A 14,093-nucleotide genomic window follows, 5' to 3' on the forward strand; every position below is an offset into this window, starting at 1 on the left:
GAGCTGATTACTTTTGTATTTTAGTGTTTGTGAGGCAGGAGTGCGGCGGTTTAGGGGTTAATACATTTATTATAGTGGCGGCGAGGTCCGGTCGGCAGATTAGGGGTTAATAAGTGTAGGTAAGGTAGCGGCGACGTTGGGGGGGCAGATTAGGGGTTAATAAATATAATATAGGGGTCGGCGGTGTTAGGGGCAGCAGATTAGGGGTTCATAGGGATAATGTAGGTTGCGGCGGTGTCCGGAATGGAAGATTAGGGGTTAATAATAATATGCAGGGGTCAGCGATAGTGGCAGATTAGGGGTTAATAAGTGTAAGGTTAGGGGTGTTTAGACTCGGGGTTCATGTTAGGGTGTTAGGTGCAGACTTAGAAAATGTTTCCCCATAGGAAACAATGGGGCTGCGTTAGGAGGCTAGGAGCTGAACGCTGCTTTTTTGCAGGTGTTAGGTTTTTTTCAGCCCAAACTGCCCCATTGTTTCCTATGGGGATATCATGCACGAGCACGTTTTCCCAGCTTACCGCTACCGTAGGCAACGCTGGTATTGAGAGTTGAAGTGGAGCTAAATTAGGCTCAACGCACCCTTTTTTGAGCCTAACGCAGCCCCTCAGAGAACTCTAAATACCAGCGCTGTTGGAAAGGTGCGTTGGGAATAAAAGCAGCGTTAGCTACGCGGGTCTTTACAGACAAAACTCTAAATCTAGCCGATTGGGAATTAAATTTCTCAAGTTTAGAATAACAAAAACAACAAATACTTTACTTTTGCAGCTAAAGTAAACACAACCCACAAACAAGTTTTTAATGAGTGTTAGTGGTCTCTAGCCCTTGTAAATAAATATAATTAGCAGGATGGCTGTTATCAGGGTCATTCCTTCTAAAGGGATATAAAGCGCTATAAATTTCAATCATGCATATATGAAAGAGCACTCTTTAACACCTTCACACACTTAGGATGTTCCATGCTGTCCTAACTGCGCTGGGCTTTAGCACCGTTAGGATGGCATGGAACGGGTGTACTGAAGCCATAACTGTTTCCTAACTGGGATCGCGGGCTGGAGGGCGTGCTTAGCATGAAACAATCGCGGGATTTCAGTTTTTACTTATTTGTTTATATCAGAACTTTGTTCCGATATAGACAAATAAGCTCTGGCGGAAAAGGTTTAAACGTTTAAAAAAAAAAAAAAAGATTTTAAGTTAAAGCTGTTTTATTTTTATTTGAAAATTAATAGGAAGCTCTTTGCACAGCTGGTCAGTTCGATAGAAGCTAACAGGACGACTCCTGCAGTTCCTATGGTGGACTGTGACGTGCCCCACAAGAACTAGAACAAAAAATATGTATTCTTTGTGTCACCAACATCTGTTTAAAAAAAAAAGGACTGGAATATATATTAAAATGTTCTCAATCACATTGCAGCAAATGCAAATGACTTTAATGCATCTTAAATTATACAGTACTCCAATATACTTACAGTATTGAGTTTGCTAATTTTCATAGCATCCAAATGTCCTTATTTTTCTGGGACAGTCCTGGGTTTGGGGCTCCTGTGCCAAATTGTAAAAATCTGCTATGGATGTCTGTGAATGTGTGATATGAGGTGTTTGTTGTTTTATGTACATATTTTCTTGGATAATGGGGTATCTGGGTTTCTTGCACTTCACATTAGAACAACAGAATATTAAAATATTTTATTTAATCTCCTACAATGAACAGACTAGACCGCATTATATAATATTTAATATTCCATGCACTATTTGGTGTTTTGGTGAGGAGCAGAGCTGGTTGGGGCTATAGAAACCCTCAGTGGGCGTGGCCAATACACACAAAACCAGCTTATGGATTTGCTCTGCTGCAAAGTGTCCCTATGTACTTCGGACCAGATTACAAGTGGCACACTAACTAACTGTTACACGTGAGCGATATCAGGTTTATCACGGCTGTTTGCGCACAAAGGAAGTAGCACGCTTATTACAAGTTGAAAGTAAACAAGTTCGCTCAAGCCCAGTTGAATTTAACACACGTCAGGATAGCGCGACTTCACAGCTCTGGTTAACTGTTACTCTTGAATAAAAAGTTGCACAAAATATTTCACAATTATATTAAAAACTACAGTTACACACATAATAACACCATCTAATAAAAATTGTTGAAAAAAATTGCATTAAAAAGTTATAAGGGCTCAAAGATATGAGGTCTCAGGTGTTAGGGGGAGAAAAGGCAGGCAAAGGGCTTTAACATAGAGATACATACATACATGTATAAATATGTATATGTATGTTTATATATATATGTGTGTGTGTGGCATATGTATTTATGTATTTATATGTGTGTTTATATGTATTTACAGACATGTACACATATAAACACATAAATACATAGGTACACATATATACACATATAAATAAGTGTAATGGAGCCCTTTGAAGTTAAGTAGCTGAAAACATGTAAAATCATATTTTTGCAATATTCATATTAAGTGTTAGATTGTGTTTTTAGTGCAAATATATAACATTCCAATGTTCTTCATACAGGGGAATATATTCTAAGTATTTTTAAATATATATTCCTATATCATCTTTATATGTGTGTGTATGTGTATATATAGACATACACACACATGATCTGATGTTATTAGTTATTGAGGAGGTAACTAGACTCAAAGCTAATATTAAAAAAGAAATTGACACTGTTAAAGACACTTTATTGACTGTACTTACATCTGATAGTTCTACAGACTAGATCACAAAATTAAGAACACAGGTAGAAAATACAAACAGGACTTACTAACATTTAAGAATAAAAAATTTGTTACGGTTGAGAACGACTATAGAGAGAAAAAAGTATATAGTTGGTTGTTTGGGAAGGACTCCACTTGGGGTGGACGCAGGAGAACACCTTTTAATAAAAACAGACGGATTAATCTCACCACAGTAGACAGCAGTGGGGGGGACTCCTCAGAAGGTGAAACCCAGAATACAACTAACATCACCGCCAGTGGGGTAATCACAAGATCTGCACAGAAACCCCCTTTAGCCGTAGGCCCCGAGGCGGCAGGCTCAGGAGGGGGCGGGGCAAAACAAAAAAAACAGTCACGACAGAAAAAGACACAATAATATATAATCTGAGTAAACGACCTCTTACGGGTGATGAAATAAGAGTCCTTAATAGAGGATTGTCCTTTGTACCTACTCCCCACTGTGATCTGTTTGATTTGATGGTAGATATGGGTAGATTTCAACGGCAGTTGAAGCTTAAAGACTTCTTTAAAGATAAAGGGGATAAGACCCCAAAACAATTCAAAGCAAGTAGCACCTTTGAACCGATTAACACACATTCTTCGATAAAAACATTCCATCATATCTGTACAACAACCCTTACTGAATTACATAAAGATATGCCTCTGCCAAGAGGTAACATTACAAGTGCTGAAAGACGGGCAATAAAGTCTCTGTCTACTGACAGGGACATTGTTATAAGGCCAGCGGATAAGGGTGGTGCCACGGTGATACTCGACTATGTACAGTATAGAGGTGAGGCTTTTAAACAACTCCATGATTCCAATACCTACCGCAAACTACAATCAAATCCAACTAAAACTTTTAAAAGAGAAATTGATGAATTCCTGGGCATGGCATACCAAGCTGGGGTAATTGATGATGATGTATTGGGTTTTCTTTCAGTTGATCATCCAATCTGCCCAATACTATATTTACTGCCCAAGATCCATAAGTCCCTCAAAGATCCCCCTGGCAGACCTATTGTGTCAGCCAGGGGATCATTGATGCAGCCGCTAGCAGAATTCATTGATTTTTACTTGCAACCAGTGGTACAAAACACTCAGTCCCACCTCAAAGATTCCTCTGAACTTATTAAACTACTGAAAGAGTTTGATGGTCTGGCCCCTACTGACATCTTAGTCACTATGGACGTAGTGAGTTTATACACGGTGATACCACATGGGCATGGTATCAACATGGTGCGCCAGATCCTGACTGACAACCCACTATACACTGGTCCACCTGTGGAATTTCTGCTGCATCTGATGGAGTTCTGCCTGGAGAAAAATTATTTTCGATTTGAAAATGAGTATTTCCTACAAATTATGGGCACTGCGATGGGGTCGAATATGGCCCCATCGTATGCAAACATTTATATGTCAATGTATGAAAAATATAATATCTTCTCCAGACAGAACCCCATTAGAATGTATCGCAGATATATTGACGATGTCTTCTTGATTTGGGGTGGCACACCTGAAAATCTCATTGAGTGGGTTGAAGGATTGAATACCATTGACTCCACGATCAGATTTAAAATGGAACATAATAACAACCAGATTCACTTTCTTGACCTGGAAATCTTTAGGGTAGAAACATCCAATGGTGATAAACTACACACCACCTTGTTCAAAAAACCCACAGATAAAAACTCTATACTTCATTACCAAAGTTTCCACCCTAGATTTCAGAAAGATGGTGTTAGCTCCTCACAACTCCTGCGGGTCGTCCGGAACAACACGGATGACTTCCGAAAAGAGAGACAACTTGAAGAAATGTCACAAAAATTCCTGGACAGAGGATATCCACCAATGTTAATAGATCAACAAAAGAGTGAAGCAATAAAACTCACCCAGAATGATACTATCCCGAAATGGACAGTCACGGAACAACCCAAACGAATGAACTTTGTAACCACTTACACTCCGGGATCTGGGATGCTCCAGAATGTGATTAAGAAAAATTGGATGATGCTCTCCAAAGACACCAGCCTACCTTTTGTGGATGCTCCGGTACCCCGGGTGGTATACAAACGAGCAAGTAACCTCAGAGATCTACTAGTACTCAGTGATCCCATACACTGTTACGAAAAACAGACATGGCTTACAAGAGGGAAACCAGGATGCTACAAGTGTGGCAATTGTGTCACTTGCAATAATCTTATTGCTGGGACATCCTTTCAACACGCCCATAACAATAAAAGGTACAAAATAAGGCATAGATTATCCTGTACATCGGAATATGTGGTTTATGCCATTATTTGCCCATGTTCCAAATTTTATATAGGCAAAACGGTGACAGCATTCAAGGAACGTTTGGCTAACCATAAAACAGCTATTCGTCAGGCGATTGAAAAAGGACGATCAGAACAACCGGTTGCACAACACTTTGCAACTGCGGGACATTCTGTTTCCTCGCTACGAGTGATGTTGATTGACCATGTGCCTTACAACAGACGTGGTGGTGATAGAGGATTGGCACTACTAAGAATGGAATCCCGTTGGATTTTCACATTGGACACAGTTGCCCCTCGAGGCCTGAATGTTAACATAGACTTTGGCTGTTGGTATAAACACAATTGACTTGTGAACTACTGGGAGTCATCAAGGACCTAAGTTCTACCTACTCCTCAGGCATGATGCAATGTATACCTATTCTATTATATAGGGGGCTTTAGATTGTTTTTCGCCCTCATCAGCTACCTCCCCACATGCCTTGATACCATGAGTATAGAGGGCTGTGCTATTAGTTATTTATACTTTGGGTTACGGTAGCGTTATTTGCCTTATTAGCTATATATAAGGTTTGCTTCTATGTTGCTTATAGATAGATACCTTTTCTATTATTGTATTTTTATGTAGGGGTATTTGGATCACTTTTTGATCGACTGTTAAATTGTTTCCTGTCAGAGTCTTACCCGTCTGCGCACCCACACCACACTAATGTTTATGCGTTGTCTCCATGGTTACGCATGTTTCCTTGGTTTCACCTAGGGCGGCGGTAACATGATGACGTCACGTCACGCCCACATTGAGCCCGGCAAAAAGTTTTTTAGGTTTGTGTAAGTGGGTGTGCCGCGGATATACACTCTGATTGGTTTATCACTTGGGCTGGGTGGGTATTTAAGGTGTGTTTTTGTTTTAGACTTCACATTTGGTTTTGTACACCATTGACAAAGGCTCGTGTTAGAGCCGAAACGTTTGGTAAATAATATTGCCAATAAACCGGAGTGTTTTTGAAAAAACCTGTGTGCCTGCTTCATTTGGATCCTGGCTGCAACACGGAGCCCGTCCGTGGGATTCATACCTGCTTTACTGTCTGTTTCTCCTTAGTGAGAGCACCAGGTAGCTGACTTATTCGTGAGTGCCGTTCACCTCTGCAACTTTATATATATATATATATATATATATATATATATATATATACACAGGGCCTATGATTACCAAAAAAATTAACTCGCCCAACAGGCGAGTAACTGAAACAAATTACCAGCCCGCAAGAAAATTTACTGGCCTGTGCGTATCTGCATGTCTGTACATTATACATTAAAAAAGACAAATTACACCTTGCTATAATCTCACAAACTTGTATTCTTTATTTTTGTATACATTCCTGACATTGGTCTAATTATACAATCATTGAACTACGGAATAGTGCAAAATTAGACTTTAGTGAACTAGTATTGATATATTTGAAGCAAATATTGAAAATAAAATTAGTAACTGAGCCTCAGTCATTGTATTGAACTCAATACAGAAAGTACCTGATCTATGCACATAAAACATTGTTGAAACTGTTAACTGCTGTCACTCTGAGTCTGAGTGCTCACAATCATAAGCATCATTAATTCTAGACACCTCAAACTCTTCTGCTTGCTCCTCATCATTTTCAAGATGATCAAAAGGGATTGAAACCTTTCCTTAATTCCGCGGGTATTGTGCTCCTTCTGAAATTGTGCATCAGCTGCGACATCGCTAACAAGGTAGTATTGTGCCCAACAAAACATGAAGCGTCTGCCGTTAACTAAATTGGTTGCTGTGACATCAGTAAGATCCAATCCAGAACACAAGCTTATTGTATTAATGCTCCCAAATAAAAGTGCGTATGCTCCCAAAAAATATAGTGTGCCCTGCTGTGACATCACTAACACCGGACTACAAGCCACAAGCTAGTATTAAAGGGACATGAAACCCAAACATTTTCTTTCATGATTCAGATAGAGAATACAATTTTAAACAACTTTCTAATTTACTTCTATTATCTAATTTGTTTTATTATCTTGGTATCATTTGTTGAAGGAGCAGCAGTGCACTAGTGGTTTCTAACTGAACACATGGGTGAGCCAATGAGAATCAGTTTATATATGCAGCCACCAATCAGCAGCTAGAACCTAGGTTCTCCTGAGCTTACCTAGATAAACCATTCAGCAAAGGATAACAAGAGAAGGAAGCAAATTAAATAATAGGAGTACATTTGTAAAGTTGTTTAAAATTGTATTTGCTATCTAAATCATAAAATCTTTTTTTTTGTGGTTTAATGTTCCTTTAAGGAGCTACAAAAAAATAGTGCGGCTGCAGTATTAAGCTGCAAAAAAAAAAAATAGTTCAGCTGCTAGGACACAATATTATACCCCCCAAAAAATAGTGTGAAGCTGCCATGGTGAGATCGCCAGCCGGGCTGGTAAATTGAAAATTTTACTTGCCCGCAAGAATTTTTACTCGTCATTGGCGACCAGACCAGTCTATTCATATGCCCTGTGTATATATATATATATATATATATATATATATATATATATATTCTAGTATTTTTATTGAGATGTATATAGAAATATGTACTAAAAAAAGAACTTATTCTGCTATGTGAAGAACATTGGAATGTAAAATATTAATATAATATTTCATATCGAGTTAGCATACTTGAGAAAATGCAATCAGGTTTGCACGACTTGTAGGGTGTTAGTTTTTTTCCCACTTTTCGAACTCCATTGAAGTCTACGGGAGAATACGTTAATGCAGTCGTCATATTGTAATTCGGCTTTTTGAACATGTCAGGTCAGTGGACGAGCGAAAACTTTTTACTTTCAACTTGTAATACACACACAAAAAGAAAAAGTTGCGCGCAAGGGGGAGTGAAATAGCACTCCACTCTTAATCCAGCCCTTTGTAAGCTGTTTTTTTTTGTGGGGGTGCACAAAGAGATTTGTATCAAAGATGTCAGTAAATAATAGGGTGTATTTTACTAAAACGTCTACTTGTGAGAAGCTTACTGCAACAGCAGATGGAAGTGCTGGGAAATCTAGATAAAAAATACGGCTCTATAAGCAATTTTAATAACCAAATATTAAAAAATATAAAAACAAAAAATCTACCATATTGAACAGTGAGCAAATTCTATTTTATGTCACCACCTATGCTGTAAGCTCTCTGGACCAGACATATACCCTCTGAAGTAACTGAGAAATTAAAACTATTTTTATACTTTTGTATAATATATATTGTCAAACAGTCCCTACATTGTAACGTGATATTCATTTAATTTAAACTGTCATTTTGTTAGAATATTCTGCATTGTTTTGAATTTCAGCAATAGTGTGCTTATCTTACCTCCTTTGCTATGCTCTAATCAGGGGCAAACATAAATAAGTTCCTGCACCAATCAAGCAATCACTGTGTAGAATGTCGCAGGCTGAAGCTTCAGAAGCTTGCAAGCTGAATTTCAGCCTCTCTGAGGGCAGTGGGGAAAAATAATTCAGAATTAAATCACAGGAAATATGGAAAAATAAACTACATTGCAATGGGTTTTTTTTTTACTACACTTTACTGAACATTTTATGTGGGATTCAGTTTCCCTTTAAACAAGTAGTTTATTATAGGGAACAGAATCACTCAGCACCCAGTATTTGTATCCGCTGACCAACTAGGAGTTTGGATTTTCAGGGTCTTGTGAATCACGTAAAAGACAAGCCTCATTGTTATTGATTAGCTAATCTCTTAGATATACACAGAGCTGTTACAGCAAGTAGCCAGCTATCTAAATAAGAGCATTCTGTATGGTATTGTTGCAGGCACGCAGCCTTGTCAGGAAATACCAGAAGAAGGTAAGAAACAATAGTAATGACTTCTTTATTATTACAGGTCCAACATGTTCTATTTGTCTACTACAATTGTTTGTTTAACTCACTCAGTGCTGCAGATAACGTCATATTTTACTATAGCCGTTTAGGAACACAACTGAAATTAAAGGAGCCGTTTACTCGTCAAACTTGAATATATGTATAGTAATTACATTTTTAATTACATAGACGTGATTGGTATCGGAAAATGTCTACATACTGAAAATTAGTAATACATTTATTGTGATTGATATCTCAAAGCATGTGTGTACATTGGAAAAATAAAATGCTCTGATGTTATAGAGCATTTTATTATTGCACTATTGCTTGTATATAACTATAGTCAGCTACAGAGCAGTAATGCACCAATGACAAGAGGCATATGTGTGTAACGACCAATCACCAGTTAGCTCCCAGCAATGCATTGCAGCTCTAGGTATGCTTTTCATCAAAGGATGCCAATTGAACAAGGAATAATCTCTCAGCATAAAGTGCAGCAAGGAATGCTGGGATATGCATAAGACTACAAGATTAGTTAGAACTAACAGGTTTAATAAAAATATGCTTCAATATTTACATTTATATGTATTTTATGTATAAATAGTCATCTATTTTGTTTGGCTTGCAGATTTACTATACAATATATTTTGTTCATATATTTGCAGTAATATGACATATAACGCCCCAATATAAATAAGTATTGCGGTAATAAGTGTTATTTATAAGCAGTAATGATTATCATGTATATTGTTTTATTTTGTTATTTTTTTTTATTTTAAATTACCTGACAAGCCTCAAAGCTTGACTCAAAAGGGTTTATTTGGTGATCTCTGATCTAAAAATAGAGTTAGGTGAGATTAATGACAATAATGATGGGAAGGTAAATCACTGGCATGTAAAGGGATATTGGGGGAATAAAGTGACTATATAGCTACTCAGAAAGAAAGCATTTTCTCTCACATTCCTCCTTACTGTTAAGCAACAGATCTCTGACGAAGTGCTATAGAACAATTTAATGTTATCTCAGAGATAGATAGATAGATAGATAGACAGATGGATGAAAGATAGATAAATAGATAGATAGGCCTCTATTTATCAAGCTGTCTACTTATCTGCATTCGACGGCCCCAATACGCTCGCCTAACATCGCCGCCGCAGACCTGAATACGTTCGCCAAATTTATCAAGAAAGCTGTCAAAAAGCCGCGCACCAATTACGGAGCTGCTCTTCGGCTTATTCACAGCTTTCTTGCTATACTGTCACTAAGCACCCACACTATACTATACTGTTTACCCCCTAAACCACCGCTCCCAGAGCCCCCCGCAACTAGATAAAGTTATTAACCCCTAGACCCCGCCGCCACCTACATTATACCTATTAACCCCTAATCTGCCGCCCCCTATACCGCCACCACCTACATAAAGTTATTAACCCCTATCCTGCCGATCCCGGGCCCCGCCGCAACTAAATAAATTGTTTAACCCCTAAACCGCCGCTCCCAAAGCCCACCGCCACCTACATTATATTTATTAACCCCTAATCTGCCCCCCCCCTACACCGCTGCCACTATAATAAAGTTATTAACCCCTAAACCTAAGTCTAACCCTAACCCTAACACCCACTAACTTAAATATAATTTAAATACATCTAAATAAAATAACTATAATTAAATAAATAATTCCTATTTAAAACTAAATACTTACCTATTAAATAAACCCTAAGATAGCTACAATATAACTAATAGTTACATTGTAGCTATCTTAAGGTTTATTTTTATTTTACAGGCAAGTTTGTATTTATTTTAACTAGGTAGCATAGTTATTAAATAGTTATTAACTATTTAATAACTACCTAGCTAAAATAAATACAAAAGTGCCTGTAAAATAAATCCTAACCTAAGTTACAATTACACCTAACACTACAATAAATTAAATTAATTAACTACAATTACCTACAATTAAATACAATTAAATAAAATAAACTAAAGTACATAAAAAACATTAATTACAGAAAATAAAAAAATAATTACAAGAATTTTAAACTAATTACACCTAATTTAAGCCCCCTAATAAAATAAAAAAGCCCCCCAAAATAATAAAATTCCCTACCCTACACTAAATTACAAATAGCCCTTAAAAGGGCTTTTTGCGGGGCATTACCCCCAAAGTAATCAGCTCTTTTACCTGTAAAAAAAGAACTACAACCCCCCCCCAACATTAAAACCCACCACCCACACACCCAACCCTACTCTAAAACCCACCCAAACCCCCCTTAAAAAAACCTAACACTAACCCCCTGAAGATCACCCTACCTTGAGCCGTCTTCACCCAGCCGGGCACAAGTGGACCTCCAGAGGGGCAGAAGTCTTCATCCGATCCGGGCAGAAGAGGACCTCCAGACGGGCAGAATTCTTCATCCAGACGACATCTTCTATCTTCATCCATCCGGAGCGGAGCGGGTCCATCTTCAATCCATCCGACGCGGAGCATCCTCTTCCATCAACATCCTAGCGAAGAATGAAGGTTCCTTTAAATGACGTCATCCAAGATGGCGTCCCTTGAATTCCAATTGGCTGATAGGATTCTATCAGCCAATCGGAATTAAGGTAGGAAAAATCCTATTGGCTGATGCAATCAGCCAATAGGATTGAGCTCGCATTCTATTGGCTGATTGGAACAGCCAATAGAATGCAAGCTCAATCCTATTGGCTGATTGCATCAGCCAATAGGATTTTTCCTACCAGCTGCTGTCAGACTCCCATTGATTCCTATGGCATCCGCCTTCTCCAGGGCGGCGGACTGAAAACCAGGTACGCTGGGCCGGAAAAGTGGCGAGCGTACCTGGTAGGATCTTGATAACTTCCAAAAGTAGTCAGATTGTGCCGAACTTGCGTTTGGAACATCTGGAGTGACATAAGCATCGATCTGTGTCGGACTGAGTCCGGCGGATAGTATGTTACGTCACAAAATTCTACTTTTGCCGGTCTCTAGCCTTTGATAACTAAGGCAAATCAGGCTCGCCACAAATACGCTGCGGAATTCCAGCATATTTGTGGTTGACAGCTTGATAAATAGAGGCCATAGAGAGCGATAGATAGATAGATAGATAGATATAGATGAAAGATAAATAGATAGATGGATAGACAGAGAGCATTGCACTATGCATTTATAGTTTTGCTTAATTTGCTGTAAAACACATGAGACAATTGTGCTTATCCCACACTGCCTAGATGGGCTGTAAAATTGTCTGGGTTGGCTACATACTATACATAGAGTAAGCTAAAGAACAGCACACATTCATTTACTTATAGTATTATCATTAATGTTCCTTGTAGGAAACTCTTAAAATGTTGCAACAGCAGTTATTGCTCTCCTGACCAGGATATCTGAAGGTAAAATTGATTAATCTTAGGTCCATCTTCCCATACATGTCAAAAATGTCACTTGTAAAAGCTAATATGGTGACTCTAAAGCCCCCATTGGGTGAGATGAGAGGGAGAGAGTACTATTTAGGACAGACTAAATGACTTGTTCTGCTTCAACAGATACATTTAACATCTAGCCCACATGGAAGTGCAGGCTGTTAATGATAGTTTCCCCAACATCTTCTAATTCTTTCGAAAGTAAGATAGATACCATATATATGCAGGAATATTACGCTTTTTTTCTAAACCATTCTAATGAATAAGATGCATTTAAGTAATAGTTTTACCTTACAGTGCTGTGTATGGGAGACCTATAGCTCCTGTCTATAAGGGTCCCCAAATACCCACAGAGTGGATTGTAAGTAAAGAAATGGCTAGATGGGAGCGCCAAATAGGCAAGGTCTGTGTAGGGTTAGAGTATGGTGTATAATGCTAGACCACAGATGGAAGTAACACTCAGTAAATCATATAGTACTTATACTGAACCATCAATGTGGTAATGGCACTATCTAAGTGTATGGACAAGTCTCAAGATAAATGTATAGCACAGAAAAAACTCTGAGATATTTTACACAAAGGTATCACAAAATGTAATACAAATTACATTGATATACATGGATCCATGTTGACATAATCTTATATTGTCTAAAACAATTTCCGCTAATTAAAATGAATTAAAATATATTATGAAATATAGCACTTGTATAAGAGCCTCACATATGGAAGGGCTACAGTGGAGGTGTAAGCGCGCTAACAGATTATACATTCGACACTAACAGAATAAAACTGTTGCACATATAAAATAACGAATTTGGCAAATATACAGAAAAAAGTACAGTTGACGTTAGTCCATGGAGTTATCAATCTGGTTATTGATACAAAAATGTTAGTGAATATCGTTAGTGGTGAAAACAACAAGAAAAATAGAGTAAACGATGATGTAGATGTGGTGTTAAGATGGTTAATTCCAAAAAAACGGTAAATTTCCAAAAAACGTTATCCCCAGAAAATAATAAATCCAAAAAATATATATAAAATGTTATTCAATCCAAAAATGTGAAAGAGGAGTAAAAATGAAAAAATGTGAGCAACTAGTGTGTACACAAACTAGTGAACGTGATCACAGAAAAAACTTATAAAAATGTGGTATAAAACTTATGTGTTCGTTGCTCCGTTAATTTGGAGTTTCCCTTTAGTTATAATCCTAACAATGAGGGATATGTAGAGATAAAAAATGTGAAAAGAATAAAGATGAATCTGGGAAGTCCTCAAAACCTGTGAATAAAGGATAATAGCATAGTGTGATACTGTTTAAATATTCGATAGTTAAAAGGAATATAACTCACCATATACTTGTCAACGCGTTTCAGCCCACAAAAGAGGCCTTTTTCAAGACTATTATATGGTATGTAAAGTACAAAAAGATTTTTAGTAAAGCTCTCCTAAAGTAAGGATAATGAACACTATAGTGCAACCTAGAAAAACATATTTAGAAAAAGCAAAAAGAAAGAAGATTCCACAAATAAGTGCAATCTCAAAGTCTAGGATACAAAGCACATATAGACACAAGACCAGAAAATTCAATGCAAAAATAATAAATCTTTATATATAAGTATAGCAAACCATGAAATGTACAATTCAATACATACAATAAATCAACCATGCAAACACATTCATACTCATAAAAAGGGGTACCCCAATTTAGCAGCAAGGAATTCTTAGCTTATTATCATGGTGCACCACATGAGTCCAGAGACTGTAACTCCCAAATAGAACTGAATG

Source organism: Bombina bombina, chromosome 1 (genome assembly GCF_027579735.1).
Source record: "Bombina bombina isolate aBomBom1 chromosome 1, aBomBom1.pri, whole genome shotgun sequence".
Classification (NCBI taxonomy): domain Eukaryota; kingdom Metazoa; phylum Chordata; class Amphibia; order Anura; family Bombinatoridae; genus Bombina; species Bombina bombina.